The sequence below is a fragment of the Balaenoptera acutorostrata genome, chromosome 6 (assembly GCF_949987535.1).
Source record: "Balaenoptera acutorostrata chromosome 6, mBalAcu1.1, whole genome shotgun sequence".
Taxonomy (NCBI): Eukaryota; Metazoa; Chordata; class Mammalia; order Artiodactyla; family Balaenopteridae; genus Balaenoptera; species Balaenoptera acutorostrata.
The window spans coordinates 111,544,198-111,565,157 of NC_080069.1; the positions used below are offsets into that span (position 1 = coordinate 111,544,198).

At 36.7% G+C, this 20,960-nt stretch overlaps 1 protein-coding gene across 1 annotated transcript in view; it reads right to left on the minus strand.

Moving 5' to 3' along the window:
* The window catches only part of MEGF9 (multiple EGF like domains 9), an 85,574-nt gene that overhangs the window by 44,049 nt on the left and 20,565 nt on the right, over nucleotides 1-20,960 (minus strand). The window lies entirely within an intron of this gene.

The following is a 20,960-nucleotide window of genomic DNA, read 5'->3' on the forward strand; positions in this document are numbered from 1 at the left end:
GTAACTTATACAGGTCAGACAAGATTGTGCTACAGCTGGAATCATGAACTAGTATGTTCTTCCCAGGAAGAAATTAATGGAGAATTGAAACTTTAAGGTGAGGAAATGACAAACAATAAATCCCAGATAAGAACGTTTACAGGGGCATCCTGATCAGTGGGTTAAAACCAATCACAATTTGAATCTCTTTCCCAAATTAAAAGATTTAGAAAATAAACATTTTCTTTAGATATTTCAAACAGTTTTTTGAATGAAAATATTTAGAAGTAGTTGGTTTTAGCTTTTTTTTAAAAAAAAATCATTTCCGTAGTTTTTTTTTAAGATTTATTTTATTATTTATTTAATTTATTTTTGGCTGCATCGGGCCTTAGTTGCAGCATGCGGGATCCTCCGTTGCAGCACCCGGGCTCCACATGGTGGCACCCGGGCTTCTCTCTAGTTGTGGCCTGTGGGTTTTTCTCTTCCCTAGTTGTGGCTCGTGGGCTCCAGAGCGCGTGGGCTCTGTCGTTTGTGGCACGCGGGCTCGCTCATTGTGGCATGCAAGCTCAGTAGTTGTGGCACGTGGACTTGGTTACTCCACGGCACGTGGGATCTTCCTAGACCAGGGCTTGAACCCATGTCCCCTGCATTGTAAGGCAGATTCTTTACCACTGGTCCACCAGGGAAGTCCCAGCTTTAGCTTTTTTTTGTTTTTTACATCTTTATTGGAGTATAATTGCTTTACAGTGTTGTGTTAGCTGCTGCTGTATGACAAAGTGAATCAGCTATATGTATACATATATCCCTGTATCCCCTCCCTCTTGCGTCTCCCTCCCACCCTCCCTATCCCACCCCTCTAGGTGGTCACAAAGCACCGAGCTGATCTCCCTGTGCTATGCGGCTGCTTCCCACTAGCTATCTTACATTTGGTAGTGTATATATGTCCATGCCACTCTCTCACTTCGTCCCAGCTTCCCTCCCCCCCCCCACCCCAACCCCGTCCCGGTGTCCTCAACGCCATTCTCTACATCTGCATCTTTATTCCTGTCCTGCCCCTAGGTTCATCAGAACCTTTTTTTTTTTTAATTTAGATTCCATATATATGTGTTAGCGGCTTTAGCTTTTTAATGCAGATACATTTAAAGGTCAGTTAGGATTTGTTTTTTGCTATTATTTATACTCATTCTATTAAGAAGAAAGTATTTTCAACATAGTTTGACAAAGTATCAACATAGGACTTTCTAACCATATACAGAAACATGTAGTTAAAGTCAATTGCAGATAAAACCTTGTACATATTTTAGGAATAGCCCCCATTCCAAAGTAGCTATGGACCTAAAGCTCAGAGAAATCTATGACAAATTATACTTCTGAATAAGTAAGGAACTATCAATATATAAAATGACATTATGGGCTTCCCTGGTGGCGCAGTGGTTGAGAATCTGCCTGCTAGTGCAGGGGACACGGGTTCGAGCCCTGGTCTGGGAAGATCCCACATGCCGCGGAGCAACTAGGCCCGTGAGCCACAACTGCTGAGCCTGTGCGTCTGGAGCTTGTGCTCTACAACAAGAGAGGCCGCGATAGTGAGAGGCCCGCGCACCGCGATGAAGACTGGCCCCCACTTGCCGCAACTAGAGAAAGCCTTCACACAGAGGCGAAGACCCAGCGCAGCCAAAAGTAAATAAATAAAAGTAACTACATAATATAAAAGATTATTAAAAAAAAACCCAACAAACCCTATTAAAAAAAAATGACATTATACATATAGATAAAAGTTTAGCTTGAAGAAAAATCTTTAACATAACTTTTGATTATTTTTAAAAAGATACTGGATAAACTGGATCCAGAGTCTTAAAAAGAAAGCTATAAAGAAGTTTGCTTCTCTATTCTAGACAAGGAAATTAACCTTCAAAATTCTTTATGTCATCACAAATAGCTTATGCACACAAGTCCAAACAAAGGATTCCACAAAGATATTCTCACTTGGCCAACTCTTGGCCCACACTTCTTCAGTTCCTAACCTTTGGTGTCAGCTTATCTCCCTGCTCTTCACACCTCTTCTAATTTGTAAATATACCAAATGAATGAATATGTAAGTGATTTGTTTATTTTATGTATATTTTAAGCTTGAGTGGTGAATTAGTTACAAAACCCAGAGGAGAGTTCAGATTTCTTCAGCCCCAAACTTAGGAAAGGAATAAGCTTCCCATCTCAGTCAGGATTCTTATTTTTACTAATAAGCTACATAAGCATGACATTTCTGTGATAGAGTTACATGTTTTCACATTATTTCTAGTTTCTGGGTTTGTGTGTGTGTGTGTGTGTGTGTGTGTGTGTGGTTTTTGTAAATAAGGAAGCCGTGTTTAGTGGTCTGTAAACCTGCCAATAACAACTTCATGGCAAGGCCTTCACTCTACCAAAAATGACCAGAATGCTAAAAATAACATTTTCTTCCAAAATCTGGCAGGATTCCAACATACATTCAATTCCTCCTGCTGGACCAATTTCATCACAAGTTAAACCAAGCAAATTGTGCTGGTATGGGCAGAATTAGCTCAAGAAAAATGAATGGACTAAAAAACTCTATAATAAAGACTGAGAATTTTATTCTATTATTTCCTTACTAATGTGCTTCCATCTGAAACCTGAATCAGTGTTCCCAATGAATAACATTTTTAGTAAAACTGTTAAGAACTTTGAGATAAAAACTAAGTATTTTTTTCAATCAAGTCTTATGGATAAAAAGTAGTAACCAAGTTTGTTGGTTATTTATTATTTCTATAGAACTGATTCAGCCTTTTCATTATCCCCTGAACATACTCTTTTCAGTCCCATTCTGTGCTGCTTGTAATGTTCTCTCCTCTCCACATATTTAAATCTGTCCCTTATTTCAAGAATCAGCTGAAATTTACTCCTCCATAAACTCTAATTCTATTGCCCCTTGTTTGAACCCATAACAACAACTACCACCTATGACCCTCATACGACAGTAATTTAAAGAGGCAATAAAGTGAAGCAGATATGAGCACAGACTATAGAAGCAGACAGCTACAGGTTTAAATCCAGCTCCATCACTTACTAACTTTATGACCTTGGGCAAGTTAGTTAACCTCCTTGTGCCTTCCTTTTCTCATCCGTAAACAGGCATAATACAGTACCTATAACACTCAGGCCCAACACATAAACTGGAAGTGGTTTGGAGTGCCGAAATAATTACTACAATAGCTGGAAGAAAGGGATTCCAAATAAAATAATAGAAACACAATTTAGATGGCCAGATTCACAGGCCACAGCTTTGTGGTGAGATCTGAAAGCCGAAATAATTACTACAATAGCTGGAAGAAAGGGATTCCAAATAAAATAATAGAAACACAATTTAGATGGCCAGATTCACAGGCCACAGCTTTGTGGTGAGATCTGAAAGCCTGGGATTAGGTTTATTACTATGGCAGTTTTGGACAATGTCTGTGAAATAGAATTAGTGTCCTGACATTCAGGAATTCAAGCTGTGGGTCAGGTAGAGAAGAACAGTGTATCCTTCATATGCTGGGCTCCATACATTACCAACATGGGTGCCTACAAATACAACGATGAAAACAAAAGGGTATAGGACATGGCTTCAGAGAGAAAAAAGGAGCATTATTGATTATATGCCCTTGGTACTAATCATCCTAACAGTAGTGTGGTGAATTGCAAATATTTCAGCAAGAGAAGAGAAGATCACCTAGTGCCAGGGTGAAGTGCTATCACCTGATACAGCAAGACAAAAATACACTATCACATTAACATTCCTCCCCAGATTAACCAAAGGGAAGGAAGCTAAAGTGAAGCATACCAAGTGCCAGGGAACATATGCATCTTTTCGGTTTGGAGCTCAGAATCTGAGGCCCTATCCCAGTGTTTAACCTCAAATGAAATGATCCAAATTAAATGAATAGTATAAGCAACAGTAATAAATATAAAGGACTATGAACATGTGTTAAATTGTGTCAGGATAACTCATTAGCTTGTAAGTAAACTCTCAGAGCCTTCACAGTTCTTGACATTCATACGGAACCAGATAGGAGTTAATGCAGAAACAATGCAATTTTCTAGGAGACTGGCAATATGAAAAAAGAAAAGACATGTCAATCGATAAAAGCAGTGGGAAGGACCTATAGCCAAAGACAGGAGATGAAGTGCTGACTTTTTAATGAGGTAGAATCTTAGACACCAGAGCGGCACAAAGGAGTCTGTGACATGACTGATGGTAAGGCACTAGTGTGTATGTTAATGGGAGTGAAACAACATGAAGAGGACACAAAACACTAATCACAGACAAGTCTGAATGAAATGCCAAAAGGCTCATTTGGTTGCCTATGAGTAAATATGGAATAAACTCGCCATCATTTGAGTAGCATGTTTCCTTTCAGTGCCCTATAATTCTTAGGAAAACTCTACAGAAAAATAGAGAAGAGTAACATATATATTAGCAGGGAGACATTTTCTTTTTGTTCGGCTTCTGAAGAACAATGAAATACAGTGACTTGAACCCCGAAGAAGAATAAGAAACTAAAATCTGGAACCAAACTGTTTAAAAATAGAAATATAGGGCTTCCCTGGTGGTGCAGTGGTTAAGAATCCACCTCAATGCAGGGGACACGGGTTCGAGCCCTGGTCTGGGAAGATCCCACATGCCATGGAGCAACTAAGACCGTGCACCACAACTACTGAGCCCATGCTCTAGAGCCCGCGAGCCACAACTACTGGAACCTGCGCGCCTAGAGCCTGTGCTCCGCCATAAGAGAAGCCACCGCAGTGAGAAGCCCACGCAACGCAACGTAGCCCCTGCTTGCTGCAACTAGAGAAAGCCTGCACGCAGCAACAAAGACCCAACGCCGCCAAAAATAAATAAATAAATTTATTAAAAATTAATTAATTAATTAAACACTGCACTTTTCAAACATCCCTTACCAAAGCCAAAAGATGAAAATTTTAGCACTAAAGAAAAATGATGAGTTTTGTAACTCATCAAACACCTGTTTCATACACCTGGTAGGCTTCTCTCTGCATTCAACTTTTAACCAACTCATGTCCTTAGCTCAGTAAAAAGTCCATTATATCATCTACAGAATTTTAATTATGTTTTGGTATCTGCAGCTACTTCGATGGGATTTTTTAGAAAAATATTAATTGTAGTAATATGGCCTAATTAATGTGTCCTTTGTTTCTCTGTGCCTGTTTCTGAAGTCCTTTCTGAGTGCTGTAATTAACTATGATGTCTGAAGACTAAGGCAGTTTGATACAATAGTGTGTTAGCCTTTTGCAGATAAAAAAGAACTATAAAAGAAGTGAAAGATTTGAATAAGATTGAAGAAGAAAGTGAAAAACATTGTGTCCTCAGTCAATTCATGATGCAAATCTCATAAAGAAATGTTCATTGATAGCAGCACTGTTGCTGAACTAAAATGATTACGAAACAAGTATTGCACTTAAGCATAGATACTGAAAAAAATACTTGTAAATACAACTAACACAGAGCACTCACAGGAATCTGATTCAGGAGTATAGCCTGAAATTCTATCTATAGCCTCTTGCAAAACTGTGGAAATACCTTTGCAAAACTCAATCTCTGACTCCATTCCTTCAACAATGATTTCACTCTTGCTTTTCAGTATCTTCAGATATTGAAAGAATACAAAAAATATATCTATTAAGAATACCAAAAAAAAAAGAAAGAAAGAAAAACTGCTTTGGGCTATTCTAAAACTTTTCATTCTTCCCCATATTCAGAAGACATAGTAAATGTACTATAATAATGATGGCATCTTCTGTTCAATCTCAAAGCAGCAAAAACTAGAAGATAAGTATTTAAAATATATTAAGACTCAGTACTTAATCTTATAATGAAAATTTAAAACATTAAAAATTCAAGTTTAGTAAGTTTAAAATTATCTGAAAATATACACTTAAGTAAAAAATAAATACACTTTAGTATCTCCTTCAGGAAAACATAATTATTTTGTAAGGCACTAACTAGAGGTCATTTATAATTATGGAGAAATTGAGTTTCTCAGGCTTATCATTAGATGGGAATAAGCTGATTCCAGGATATAAAATATTTGGGGAGCTTTATGAACGGAGGTCATATGACAAGAGTTACGTCGGCACTCATCATACTGGTACAATTGTCACCACCTCCTGCTTTGTACCCTAAAGCCAAAGAAAAAAAACACATCTTCCCAACTTCCCAAAGAATAACCTCTTATTCCTCTACTTTCTCCTTTTCCTTCTTTTCTCTCTCTCTATTAACTGTATTCTAATGTTTAAAAGTATTCTCTACACACACAATGCAACCATTATAACAGCATCTACTGAATGGAAGTCAAAGAGCAAATTGCACAGTAAGAGGCAATGAATACCCACCTATTAGAATGGCTCAAGTTAAATAAACAAAACAAAAAAATGACAATATCGATTGCTGGGAAGGATGCAGAGGAACTGAAACTTTCAAAAACTATTGCTGTGAATGCAAAATAGTACAGACACTTTGGAAAATAGTTTGGTAGTTTCTTATAAATTAAATATACCTTCATCATATGACTCAGCAATTCTACTCCTAGGTATTTATCAAGGAAAATGAAAACCTATGTTCACACAAAAACTTGTATTAAAATGTTTATAGAGCTATATTCATAATCACCCAAATCTGGAAACAACCCAAATGTCCTTCAACTAGTGAACTGGATAGGCTGTGGTACTTCCTTACAATGGAATACTACTCAGCAATGAAAAGGAAGGAAGCATTGACATGCAAGGATGTGATGGACCTCAAATGCATTATGCTAAATGAAGAAAGCCAGACTCAAAAAGGTACGTATTATATGATTCCATTTACATGATGTTCTGGAAAAGGCAAAACTATAAGAGCAGAGAAAAGATCAGGGGTTTTCCAGGAACTGGGGGGGGGGGGGGGGCGGGGGTAGGGAGAAGGGCTAACTACAAGCTCAAGGGAATTTTGAGGGAGTAATGAAGTTGTTTTGTATCTTGACTGTGCATTTGTCAAAACTGATAAAACCGAGAACCAAATGAGTAAATTTTATTGGATATAAATTTTAAAATTAAAAAAAAACTTTTAAAAAAAGCAATGAGGTTTTACTAAACTAGATTCTTAAATTTTGCTAGAGGGAAGCCATGGTTGTACCACAAGCAACGATTTTAGCTGGACTGTGGCACTAAAGTCAACAAGGAACCCAACTAATAACTCAGTCTTTTTCAAAGCTAATGTTACAATTAAGACAGCGAGAACTGATTAACGCTTCAGCTGATCACTGCATAAGGAGTTGTGGAACATTTTAGGATTTAAAATGCTATTTAACTAAAAGAAGTAGAATTTTCCTTTTTCCTTTGGCTTCAACTAAAGCCTTGGATTGTAATTGCTCCTGTGTAGAATGAGGGAGAAGAGGGAAAAAATGAAAGATAAAGATGTATAGGATTTCCAACCCCTTTTCATAGACAATTGCTTATTTCCCTTTGAGATTGATCACTAAAAATCCTACTCTATTTAAACAAAGACCAGGAAAACAACTTTGAATCTATCCAACATAAAACTTCATTCTTTTTCACAAACCTAGGATAGCATCTACAAAAATAACATCTCTCCTGATGTTCAAGTTGAAAAGAAAAGGAAAAATAATTGTTGGAAACAAGAATAGGAATACTTAATTCAAACCTCTGCCTGCACATCAAAAGAACAGAAAATTACAACAACAACAAATTATACTGTCTTGACTATAGACCTGATTTCCTAAGTGTATGGGGTATTTATTTCAAAACGTAGTTTTTATTAGGCCCATATTTCATCTTTGTAGGTTTAGAGTACAGGAATCTCAGAAAGGCCTCATTCTAGGGAAAAGGAATTATCAACATAGAGTTCTTATTTTTATAAAAGGTCCTACTCTAGCATAACACTGATACTCAAATTATATTTCACATTTATGTTATGCCAGTGTAAGGTCACAAATCTTTGCAAAGCTGGGAAACAATATTAAAGTTGATGAGTTTTTGAGTTAAACCAGGCTTTGTAGAAATATGGAAAGTTTTAAAGCCACCACTTTTAAAGAAAGCTTTACCTTTTAAAATAAAAATATATCCATTAAAATTCCCAATCACAATTCACTATTGCAAAAGATTTCTTCTACTTTACGGTAGACATATGAAAAAAAAAAAGTGTAGCATGACATAGGTTTTGTTGAAAAATTTCTGTCTCATGCTTTAAGGACCATGTTGTTAGTGCTTGTCCCTGGCTCACTGCCAGTTTTCCACAATTCAAAGACAATTCATCTAATTAATGAGACAAGACAGCAAGTTCTGGGAAAGGCTATAACAACTACCTTTTACTACAAATAGTAACAGAGATGATATTACCAGTTATTGAGCATGTGTTGTATGTATCTCAAACTTCACATTAGAAACTTTACACATATGGCCTCCTTTAGTCTTCACCACAATCCTGTGAGGAAGATTCTTTGAAGGAGGAAATTGAGTCTTAGACAGATGAAACAAATCATACAACTAACCAGCACAGGAGAACAAACTGGAACTCAAACTAAATAACACCAAAGTACACGTTTTTTCACTATAAGAAGCTTCTGCTTTCACTTTGTTATAAAGCAGAAACTGACACACCATTGTAAAGCAATTATACTCTAATAAAGATGTTTAAAAAAAAAAAAAAGAAGCTTCTGCCTATGAAAACGAGTAGTAAAAACACTAGACAGAACCAGCAATCCCACTACTGGGTATATAACCAGAGAAAACCCTAATTCAAAAAGACAAATGCACCCCAATGTTCATTGCAGCACTATTTACAATAGCCAGGTCATGGAAGCAACCTAAATGCCCATCGACAGACGAATGGATAAAGAAGGTGTGGTACACATATACAGTGGAATATTACTCAGCCATAAAAAGGAACGAAAATGGGTCATTTGTAGAGACGTGGATGGATCTAGAGACTGTCATACAGAGTGAAGTAAGTCAGAAAGAGAAAAACAAATATAGTATATTAACGCATATGTGTGGAACCTAGAAAAATGGTACAGATGAACCAGTTTGCAGGGCAGAAATTGAGACACAGATGTAAAGAACAAGCGTATGGACACCAAGGGGGGAAAGCGGCAGGGGTGGGGGGGGGGTGATGAACTGGGCGATTGAGATTGACATGTATACACTGATGTGTATAAAATGGATGACTAATAAGAACCTACTGTATAAAAAAGTAAATAAAATTAAATTAAAAAAACAAAACACTAGAGAGACCCAGGACACCTGAAAACCAGAATATGCTGCTAATTAACTATCTCCACGACCTTCAGTAAGTCTAACTGTTCTGCGTTTCAGTGTCTCAGTCTATAAAATATGGATAATTCTTGCCATCTCTCTATATGAAATACTTAGATATAAAGTAAAATAGTATGTGTATGGTTTTTATGCTAAAAACTGAAAAACACTGATGAAAGAAACCAGAAAGACCTACATAAATGGAGAGACATACCATAACAATTAGATCTACAGAGCTGATGAACCCTGATCAAAATATCAGCAGGATTTTTTGGTTGAAACTTGAATAGCCAAAGAGAAATAAAGTTGGAGGAGTCTCAATAACTGATTTCAAGACAATCTAAAGCTGCAGTAATCAAGACAATGTGTTATCGGTGAAAGAATAAACACAAAGATCAACGGAATAGAATAGAGAGCCCAAGAATAGACTTTCACAAATATCATCAACTAATTTTTGACAAAGCACAGAGGCAATTCAATGGAGAAAAAATAGCTTTTTTCAGGCTTCCCTGGTGGTGCAGTGGTTAAGAATCCGCCTGCCAATGCAGGGAACAAGGGTTCGAGCCCTGGTCCGGGAAGATCCCACATGCCGCGGAGCAACTAAGCCCGTGCGCCACAACTACTGAGCCTGCGCTCTAGAGCCCGCGAGCCACAACTACTGAGCCCACATGCCACAACTACTGAAGCCCGCGCGCCTAGAGCCCGTGCTCCATAACAAGAGAAGCCACCGCAATGAGAAGCCCGCATACCGCAATGAAGAGTAGCCCCCACTCACCACAACCAGAGAAAGCCCACACACAGCAACGAAGACCCAACGCACCCAAAAATAAAAGATAAAATAAAATTTAAAAAAAAAAAGCTTTTTTCAATAAACGGGGTTGGAACAGCTGGACATCCATATGTGGAAAACTGAACCTTGAGTTAACCTCACACCCTGTAAAAAATTAAGTCAAAATAGATCATAGCCCTAAAAGTAAAATGTAAAACTATAACACCTCAACAAGAAAACATAAGAGAAAATCTGATTGACCTTGGGTCAGGCAAAGAACTTTTAGATACACACCAAAAGCAAAATCCGTAAGAGAAAAATTTATAAATTGGACTTTATTAAAATAAATTTAAAACTTTTGCTCTTTGGAATACTACTGAGAGAATGAAAACACAGCCACTGACTGGAAGAATATTTGCAAATCACATTTCTGTCAAAGGACTTGTATCAAGAATATACAAAGAACTCTCAAAACTCAATAAGGAAACAATGTAATTTAAAAATGGGGATAAGGTCAGAATAGACCCTTCACCAAAGATGTGTGTATGGCAAATAAGCACTTGAAAAGATGTTCAACATCTTTCATTAGGAAAATGCAAATTAAAACCATAATGACATACTACTAAATACCTAACAGATTGGCTAAATTTCAAAAAACTGGCAATACCAAGAGCTGACAAAGATGCTGAGCAACTAGAACTCTTATATGTTGCTGAGAGGAATACCTGGAAAACAAGTTTCTTATAAGGTTAAATTTACACCTCCCATATGACCCAGCAATTCCACTCATATGGATCTACCCAAGAGAAATGAAACTTATGTTCACACATCAGTGTAAGTGAATGTTTATGGCAGTTTGCTTCATCATCACTAAAAGTTGGAAGCAACCTAAATGTCCTTCAACCAGTGAATTGTTAAATAAACCATGGTCCTTTTTATAACATATATTAATATATTTTTTCACATCAGAATCTGTTTCTGATTTTGAAATTGATCTATTCTTGTGCCAGTACAGTAAAAAAAAAAAAAAAAAGGTTTTAATAACTACAGCTTTATAATATGTTTCACTGCTATTCTTCTTTACATTTTCTTTCAGTTCATAGTACTTATGTTTTCATCTGAACTCTGTTTGCCACATTTCCTCCAAAAAAGTCCCTACTGTAATTTTTCCAGTAATTCAACTTATTCTAAATAATGTGTCTTAATGTGTTAAGAACTGATAGCTTTACGATATTCAATTTTCCCATCTATGAGCACTGGCATGCCTCTCCATTTATTCAGTCTTCTTTTAAATCTCTCAGTGAAATTTCATAATTAAAAATATATTTATATGAGTTTCACACATAAGTGTGAAATTATGGTGGTGAGATAAGTGTGAAATTATGGTGGTGAGATTATTCCTAAACCTTTTATCATTAGTGGTAGTGATAGCAGTAGTGGTTAGAACTGTGATCTTTTTTTCCATTATCTCTTCTAATTAGTTTTAGTTAGTAAAACTTACTAACTTGGATTTCTTGGTATATATACATAGTTATTTTGATGAAGTCTCATTATTTCTAATGGTTTTTCCATTGATTCTTTTGAGTAAGGCCTCTATTTTTAAGCTACGTGGAATGAGGTCTTCCATTGAAAGTCATATTTTGCTTGGCTAAAAATAGATACAATTCTGAGGTTCCTCAACCACAATAGTTTGCTGGTAAAATAGAGCAGGCCATTTCATATAACTTCTTATCTTAATCCCTAGGTTAGCTTTATTATTAATTATAATAAAAGTAGTTACCACTTACTATTACCTACAATGTCTCAGGCTTTGTCACACATTTTACTTGTATGAACATTTACCTTCACAACAACCTTGCAAAGGTTGTTTATAAATAGGAAAACTAGAACTTAAAGAAGGTAAGTACTTGCCCAAGGCCACAGAGTTACAGTAAGTGGTTGAGACAGCATTCAAACACAGGTTCACCTTACTCCAATGCCCTTCCTCATTCCACTTCACCACAGAGCTTTCTTCCTTGGTAGAGAAGGGGGGAAGGAAGGAAGGAGGGAGGGAGGGAGGAAGGAAGGAAATAAGAAAGAAAAGAAAGGAGGGAAGGAGGGAAAGGAAAAAAGGAGGAAGGGTAGAAAGAAAGAAGAAGAAAAAGAAGAGGAAGAAGAAGGAGAAGGAGTAGTAGCAGTAATAATAGTAGTAGTAGTAGTAGAAGAAGAAGAAGAAAGAAATTCCACCTAGTATTGTTAAAAGCAATTTTTTTTTTTCAATCTGTTTTCCTTGTGAGAAAGTAACATCAAGTCAAATGACTGCCAAACAGTATGGTAGGGAGAAACAGTTGCTCCAGCTACAAAAATAATTATCAACTGGCGACTCACAACACCTTGTATATGCTTTGGGCTGGAGAGTCTTAATATATTGCTCAAAGTTAAACATGCATGCTCATGATTTAGTATTTGGGATCTGTTCATTTAAATGCCTTCTCATAGCTAAAAGAATACTGCTAATTAATATTTCCAGTATCTCTCTAAAAGAAGTATAGTGATTTAGGAGTCAAGGGTTATGGATATGGACTATGCTAAACTGCCAAACTGCTACCTGAACCTAAACAACAATTTTTTCTTTATGTGCCAACATTTTCCCATTTGTTTGCATTTTTCAAGCCTTTAAAAAAAAAAAACCTAATTTTGCCATTTAATAAGAGTCAATTGCTTAACTTTTTGAAAGTGCATTTTATTCTTTCAGGCCACCATCAAATTCAGAATGCACTGACAGAATTAACCAAATACTGCCCATATGGCTTGGAAGAATAACTATTCTATCAAACTTTGAATTTCTGTGAGCTTTTTTATTTACAGCATTTTTACAGTATCCTTGAGTTTAAGGGGAGGTAAGGAGTGGGGAGGGGAGCAAATACAGAAAGTGAATTAACATGTGAAATCTAGTTCCAGGCCATAGTAGAAAAAGATCAGTCTATGAGGTGAAGGGACCTGGGTTCAAATACAGAAACCACCGTTTATAAGCTCTATGATCTTAAATTTCATGACCTCTTTTCATAAAATTGGGATAATGGTACCTAACTTATAAGAATGTTTTAAAAATTAGAGGAGACAGGGCAAAGAAAACACCTATGACAGGGCCTTCTCCTCCCCATCCTACAATTTTATTATAAGTAATCTTTTTAACAAAGCAGCATTCTTAGATGTTACTAAAAATTGCAAGAATTGAGAACTAAAAGGGATCAGCAATCTCAGAATGCACTCAAATTACCCTAAATAATTTCATTAATACCTTAATTTTGTAGCAACAGAACAGAAAAGGTAAGAAAAATAAAAGAACTTCAAGTACTGCTGATTGCTTCTGAGGTTGGGACTTAGATTTGCTCTCTATTTACAGAGCACAGCTGAGCAACTTAAAGGCTAGAACTGTTTGCTCATTATAATACCTGAAAAATGAGTTCAGAGAAAAGGAGTGCAAACAGAGCAAGAGGAAAGGTCAATTTAAAAATACTATCTTAAGGCACCCAGTGATGTAACCTAGGAACTGTTTCCTAATTTTCAAAAAAGGGAAGGTTGGTCCCATATTATAGTTTAACATTCATCCCCAGCCAATTTTTAAACATGTTATTAAATAGATGGTTTATGGATTACTAGAAATATATATTTGATCACAAAATTATGCCATACCATCCTGGGAAAATACCTGGTGTATACAGGGAAGCATGAGTAGAGAGAAAATCTTACTATGGTTTCAACAGACTAATAGGAAGGAACATAGGAGAAAATACATATCTAAAGGGTTTACTGGGGCCCTGAACTCCAGACTAAGGAGTTTGCACTTCATCCTACATGGAATGATTCTCCAAATAAGGTCACAGTACCATCTGCTTCAAAATCCCCTGGGGAGCACATTGAAATTCTGACTCCTGGGTCCCATCCTAGACCTACTGAATAGAAACCTCTATTTCTATTTAGGGGACAGGGGACTCAGGAATATGCATTTTTTACAAGTTTCAAAGTGATTCTGATGTACCCAAAAAGTTTGCTATAAGCAAAAGGGACTATGAAAAATTCTTGAGCAGAGTAATGATGTGGCCAGCATTGGGCTTCAGAAGTAAAAACAACAACAAAGACAAAATAGCAACAATAATAATGACAATAGTAACACTCTCTACTACTATTCATTATTTGTTACTTATTTACTTTTTACATACCAGGCACTGTTTCATGTACTCTACATACACTGACATTTAAAACTTTCAAGGAATCAATAAGGTAGGTAGGTATAAGGTGATACAGGGGATAAGATAAGGAAATGAAGGCACAGAAAAATAATTTCCTCAAGGTCAGATGGCCATAAGGAGCCCAGCTGGGATTAGGTTATCCTTAGCAGCAGTGTGAAGGAAGGATTAGAGAGGAGAGACTGGAGATGATAGATTTACTGATAAATATCGTAGCAGCCTAACATGAAAATCTGAATTGAGGCAGTCTCACTAGTAAAAATTGCTTCTGCAAACATACAGATACCTGTCTGTATGTCATAAAGTGAAATTAAGTCTGCTTGCTTTCAGAATAAATAAATACTGCAAGGTGGAAAATATACCTGTCTGCAGCTGTCTGCAGTGCTAAAAGTTTAAAAGATTTGAAGTTAAGAGCCAAGTGAAATAGCTGAGCCTTGAGTTATTCCAAAGGACACTTGAAAGAAGCACTTTTTTCTTTTGGAACTGGATGTGGGCTATCTTACTTTGTGTTCCCTATCTAATCCTCTTACTCCTCAAAACATGTTGACAAATTCTTCCCACTCTCCTGCCACACTTCACTATTATCAAACACTTATACAGTATCAGCATTGTTCTACACTGCAAGCTGTGAAGTTCTTTGCCTTATCATCATGACTAAGCATTTGGGTAACACTTCAGATTCAAAAATAAGGGCACAAGAGAGAAGAAACTCCTCTTCCAACTCCACTGCTCACTCCTGCTCTTCCTGTACATACCATTAGTGGAATCCAATTGTCCCTCCTTCCGAAAACACACGCATACACTCACAGGATCCTCAAAAGAAAACTGAAATGGTCAGAAGTCACAGTTCTAAAACATGGATTGGGAGGCTTCTTCTTTTTTTTTTTTTAACAAGAATTTGGGAGCACCAAGATGTCAAAGATCTTGTTCAAGTTTGCAAACAATACAAAACACAACTTTCAAACTTTTCCTAATCATTGCTAAAGCACTACTGGAAGTTAACAATCTCAGAAATTTTCAGGGACCAGTGGTCAATAATAAGCCAAAAAAAAAAAAGAAATAATTTGGCTTCCTCCACCACTCCTAAAGTATTAATAATAGTCTTGGAGAAGCAAGCAATGTTAGCTAAAATATCTAAGGGAAATAGATGCTGGCAAAGTGAAATTTACCTTCACACCAGTAGAATTTACCTATTCTTCCTACTTCACTTCTGATTTCACATATCCCATTCGCTACTTTCTGTGCCATTAAAAGATGTCACCACACTGTTGGTAGAATTGTAAAATGCTGCAACCACTATGGAAAACAGTATAGAGGCTCCCCCAAAATTTTAAAATAGAATTACCATATGATCCAGCAATCCCACTTCTGGGTATATATCCAAAAGAAGTGAAAGAAGGGTCTTGAAGAGATATTTGCACACCTCTGTTCATATCAGCATTATTCATAATAGCCAAGATGTGGAAGCAACCCAAACGTCCATCAACAGGTGAATGAATAAACAAAATGTGGGCTATACATACCATAAAATATTATGCAGCCTTAAAAAGCAGGGAAATCCGGTCACATACTACAACATGGATGAAACAAAGTCATTATGTTAAATGAAATCAGTCATAAAAAGACAAATACTACAAGATTCCATTTATAAGAGGTATCTAAAGGAGTCAAATTCAGAGAAACAGAGCAGAATGGCAGTTACCAGGGATGAGGAGAAAAGGGAGAGTTCTGTTTAATGAGTACAGAGTTTCAAATTTGCAAAATGAAAAAGTTCTGAAGATCTGTTTCACAACAATGTAAATTAACACTCCTGACACTGTACACTTAAAAGATGGTTACAGTGGTACATTTTATGTGTGCTTTTTAATTATAACAGAAAAAACAGGTGGGTAGAAGCTATCATCATACAATATGTGTGTATGCATTTCTTAATTTATCAAAGAAGCTAGGAAATCTTAAGTGCTGGGAGTTAAGGATCTAATTATCTGATCTACTCCCTTTTTACAGGTAACTGAAACTAAGAGCAGTAAACTAATTTCCCATATAAACCTTGAAGCCAGACAGGTTAGACTACAAATACTGGCTGTAATACTTAGCTGAGAGCTTGTACAAATGTGGGGATTAAATGAAACAATGTAGCACGGTGCCTGACACACAGTTCTCCTTCCCTTTCAGCATCTGGGATAGTCCATCTTATAGCCTGAGCCCTGTCTGGGTTGACAATGGAAAATGGTGTATTTGAAAAGAAACAAGTGAATTTTTAGAAAATTATTTAATTAAAATCTATTATCTATATAATTTAGATCAATTCCTAAGAAATATTGTAGTTAAGCTAACTATCCTCTGAAATAATTTTATTATTTCATGTTTTCCCACCCAAAAATCTTTCTAATTTTAAGAAGAGAATGGCTGCAGATTACACTTAAATAGTTCCCTAGAAGAGGCTACTCCTGGGACAACCAAATCCCTCATACACTCCTGTTGGAAATATAAACCTGTATGACGTCGTCAAAGAACAGCGTGGCAGTATCTAGAAAGATAATGATGTGCCACAGCCAACTACTGCCTTGCAATTCAAAGTGTGGTCCATGGATCTGCATCACCTGGGGACTTGTAAGAAATGCAGATTCTCAGGCCCGCCTCAGACCAACTGAGACAGAATCTACATTTTAACAAGATACCCAGGTGATTCCTATGCACATTAATTGCGACACACTGCCCCAGAGAAAGCCTCCTATTTGTGAAGAAAGAGACATGGGCAAGTTCATTGCAGCTTTATTTGAAATAGTAAAGAAAAGCATTAATTGAAATAGCTATCAATAATAAAATGGTTACACTGTGGTGTATTGGTTTACCACATACAGTGGTAAACTACACAGCAACTTAGACAATCTAGAGTTACATGAACCAGCAAAGATAAATCTCGAAAAAAAATGTTGAGTGAAAAAAGCATGGGAAGATGCCATTACGCAAAGTTTAAAACATTAAAACAACCCTATATTGTGTGCGTGTGCGTATGCATGTGTGCGCACACGCACGAGCACACACAGAACCAAATTCAGAATAGCAGTTACATCTAAGTAGGGAAAGAAGAAAACTGGATAAAAGAGGAACACTGGAGGCTTTAGTCATATCTAGTATTTTAATTCAAAACAAAACAAAAAAACCCGAAGCAAATGTGGGAGACAATTCAGATATTACAAAGCTGAGAGGTAGGTATACAGGGGATGCTTACCACATTACTTTCTATGCTTTTCTGGAAGCTTGATATATTTCACACAATATGAAATATTGTATTGAATATAATATGATATACAAGACATACATTTCTCCCCAATGATTAATATTCCTCATTATTAATATTATCCTACTCAACCTTGTACTATAGTTATTTATCTACTTGTCATATTTAGGTTCTAGAAGAACAGGTTTCACATCCGATCTATCTCTGAATGTATACTCACCCCTCCCCAATACACACATACATGGCTCTTTGGGCTTCAGATACCAGGTTAGGAGATGCAGAAGTCAGATTTAAGTTGAGTAATGGTCACCTGAGGCTATAAAATGGATAAACAGGATTTGCCTGGGGTAGCCAAGATTATGGCCTCAAAAATAGGACTAAATGTAAAAGTCCCAAAAATGAAAGACAGAAAAAATAAACAGCACAGTACTGGAAGCAGGACTGAATCAGGGGCACCGAAAGAGTAAAGAAGAAAGAGACGCACACTTAAGGGTATGAATGTATTCATTCATTCAGCAAATATATATATATCGGTTCACCATGTGCCAAACATTGTATTAGGTGTTGCGGATGCAGCAGTAAATAAAACAAACCAAAATTCATGCCCTCATAGCCCTCACCTCGTAGCAGGGGGAGACATTCAATAAGTAACTTAAACAGGTTAAATATCTAGTATGTTAGAAGAGTTAAATAGTAACGAGGGAAAGCAATACAAGGAAGCAAAACATAGCGGTTGTGGCGGGGAGAGGAAGGACTATATATGTGTGTATTAAAGAGTCCAAGTTTCGATAGGATGGACAACGGAAGCACACACATGTACTTTCCACATGCTTCTGGGCAAGGTATGGAGGTTGAAGAGGTTCAAAGCAATGTTCTGTTGAATAATTAAATGAATAAATAAGTGAATGAATGAATATGACTAGAAGATGAGAAGAAAAATATCAAGAACGTGAAAACAGAGAAATCATAATTTTTCTCTGATGTTGTTAAAGATTCTTGGCAATGCACATGATTATTAATTCAATCATTCAACATATTAGTTTTGTACCAGAAATGAGTAGTATAATTTCTAGATGCTGAAGATACAACAATGTGGAAAAAAAAGAAAAGGTTCCTGCCCTTATACAGCTTAAGGTCTAATAGAGAGAAAAACAAAGTAGCAATATAGTGTGATAAGTACTAAAATGGAAATATGCCACAATGTTATGGGAAAACAGGGTACATGTCTGCACAGGGAGAAACACCTAATTAAGGCTTTCCAGAGGAAGAAATCTAGACTGGGACATAAAGAATGAGGAGGTTTAGCCATGCTAAGAGTAGAGAGGAAGAATATCCCAAACGCCAACGTTTGTGTAATGACCTGGAAGTAAAACAGGGCACAGAGAACTGAGAAAAGTTCATTATAGCTCTGACATAGAATAGGAGGCAGGAGTGGTGACAGGTTAAGGGCTTTCTTAAGGGCAACTGGGTAGCCATGGAAGAGATTTATACAAAAGAGCATAACATGATCATACCTTCATTTTAGAAATAACTGACTGCATGCAAAGAATGGATTGGGAAAGAATGAAGGCAAAGAGGTCTTTCAGCAGCCTGCTAAAATGAAATAATCCAGTTGACAGACAAAGATAGCCAGAAAAGTAAGTGCCAAGAGCATATGAACACTATTATAATCAGAGAAAATTTATCGTTACCTGGGCCAGATGGTATGCTCATGTCCTAAAAACCTGCTTTTCTATTGTTGCAAAAACAAATCATACGTGCCAATGAATTATCAATGTCTCTTACCCAGAAGACAGGAAAATTGCATTAAATCAAAGACCCTAATAAAACAGGGCTATGAAAATGTTATCAGAGTTGTGCTTGATAACAACCTTAAAGTCATTATGCTCTTCCCTAAGAGAGCGCGTTCATCGCACATCATGTCAATATCTGATAACAATTTTCATCCTTTCCCTTCCCAAAACAATTTTTCCACCTATTTTAACAGCTTCTGAGACCTTGAGATTCACGCCTGACTGTATAAGAGACAAGCACAGCTTTTCAGCTGAATAAACAAAGACAGACAATGAGGGCAATGTGGCAAACAAATCTGCCCACTCAGATATTTCCCAAAGTAGGAGTTCACGCTGGGCTCCCTCAGCTGGAAAGCCCAGGGGAATAAACATTCCAGATATATAACTGAACTAATATCAAAGACATATTTCAGCAGCACTATCATTTCTGTTAATTGTTGACTCGACGGTATATAAAACTTTGGGGAAATTATGAGGTCCAAGGGCTTAAAAATTAAAGAACAGAAATAAAAAAGTTTTGTATACTGGGGTATTTTGTAATCAAAATTGGCACCACTCAAAATGGAAGTTATTTTTATGTTAGGGTATACTCTAAAAGACTAATGTTTTATATCACCTATACAGCAGATGTAAAATGTTTGACTTGTGTTGCAATGTTTGAGGCAGCTTCACTATCCTTTTTTCTCATTCAAAATGAGCAGTACATTCCTAACCAGGTCTGCTCAGACACCCAGGGTGCTGGTGAATGGTAGCACACACTCTTCAGTGACCAAGCAACCAATATCCTGGAATTTGAAAAGAACTTTTTATAATGAAATGTTCTACTATCAATAGACCATTTGCTTGAGTTGTTTTCATAGTTGCAACTGATCCTCTGCTGGAGACCAAAATTTTCCCTGTATTAGCCCTAAAGTCACTCCACCAGCTAAAAATTAGGATAGGACAGAGGAGGGAGAAAGTACTTTAAAATTCTAAGACAACAAAAGATAAAAGAAATTAGGTGATCAAAGGGAAGAATGTCCTTGTTATAAAAATAATGTGGGCCATAGACATTTAAAAAGAAATATAAATAGTAAGTTTCTTGAACTCAAATATTTATGGAATGACCATGGTTCAAATGACAAATTTCAGCACAAGTTGTTTGCAGGTTATATGACCACTGACAAACCATTTCTTTGAGTCAGTTTACTCACACGTAAAAACTAGATAATAATCTGCATCCAGTTCTACCCAAACAATTCAAGGAGTCCTCATATTGCTAGTTTTCATCCTTAGTTGGGTTATATGAGGTATTTAGCAATGTCAGAAATGATAACAAAAAGACTACCAATTTTCATTACTACTCCCCCAAACTGATCGATCAAGTCTCTAGATTTAGCTTTAAAAAATGGAAACGGGAGGGACTTCCCTGGTGGTCCAGTGAGTAAGACTCTGTGTTCCCAATGCCGGGGGCCCAGGTTCGATCCCTGGTCAGGGAACTAGATCCGGGATGCCACAACGAAGATCCTGCGGGCCGAAACTAAGACCCAGTGGAGCCTAAGTAAATAAATAAAATTATTTTTTAAATGTTAATAAAGAAAAAAAAAATAGAAAGGGGAATTCCCTGATGGTCCAGTGGTTAGCAC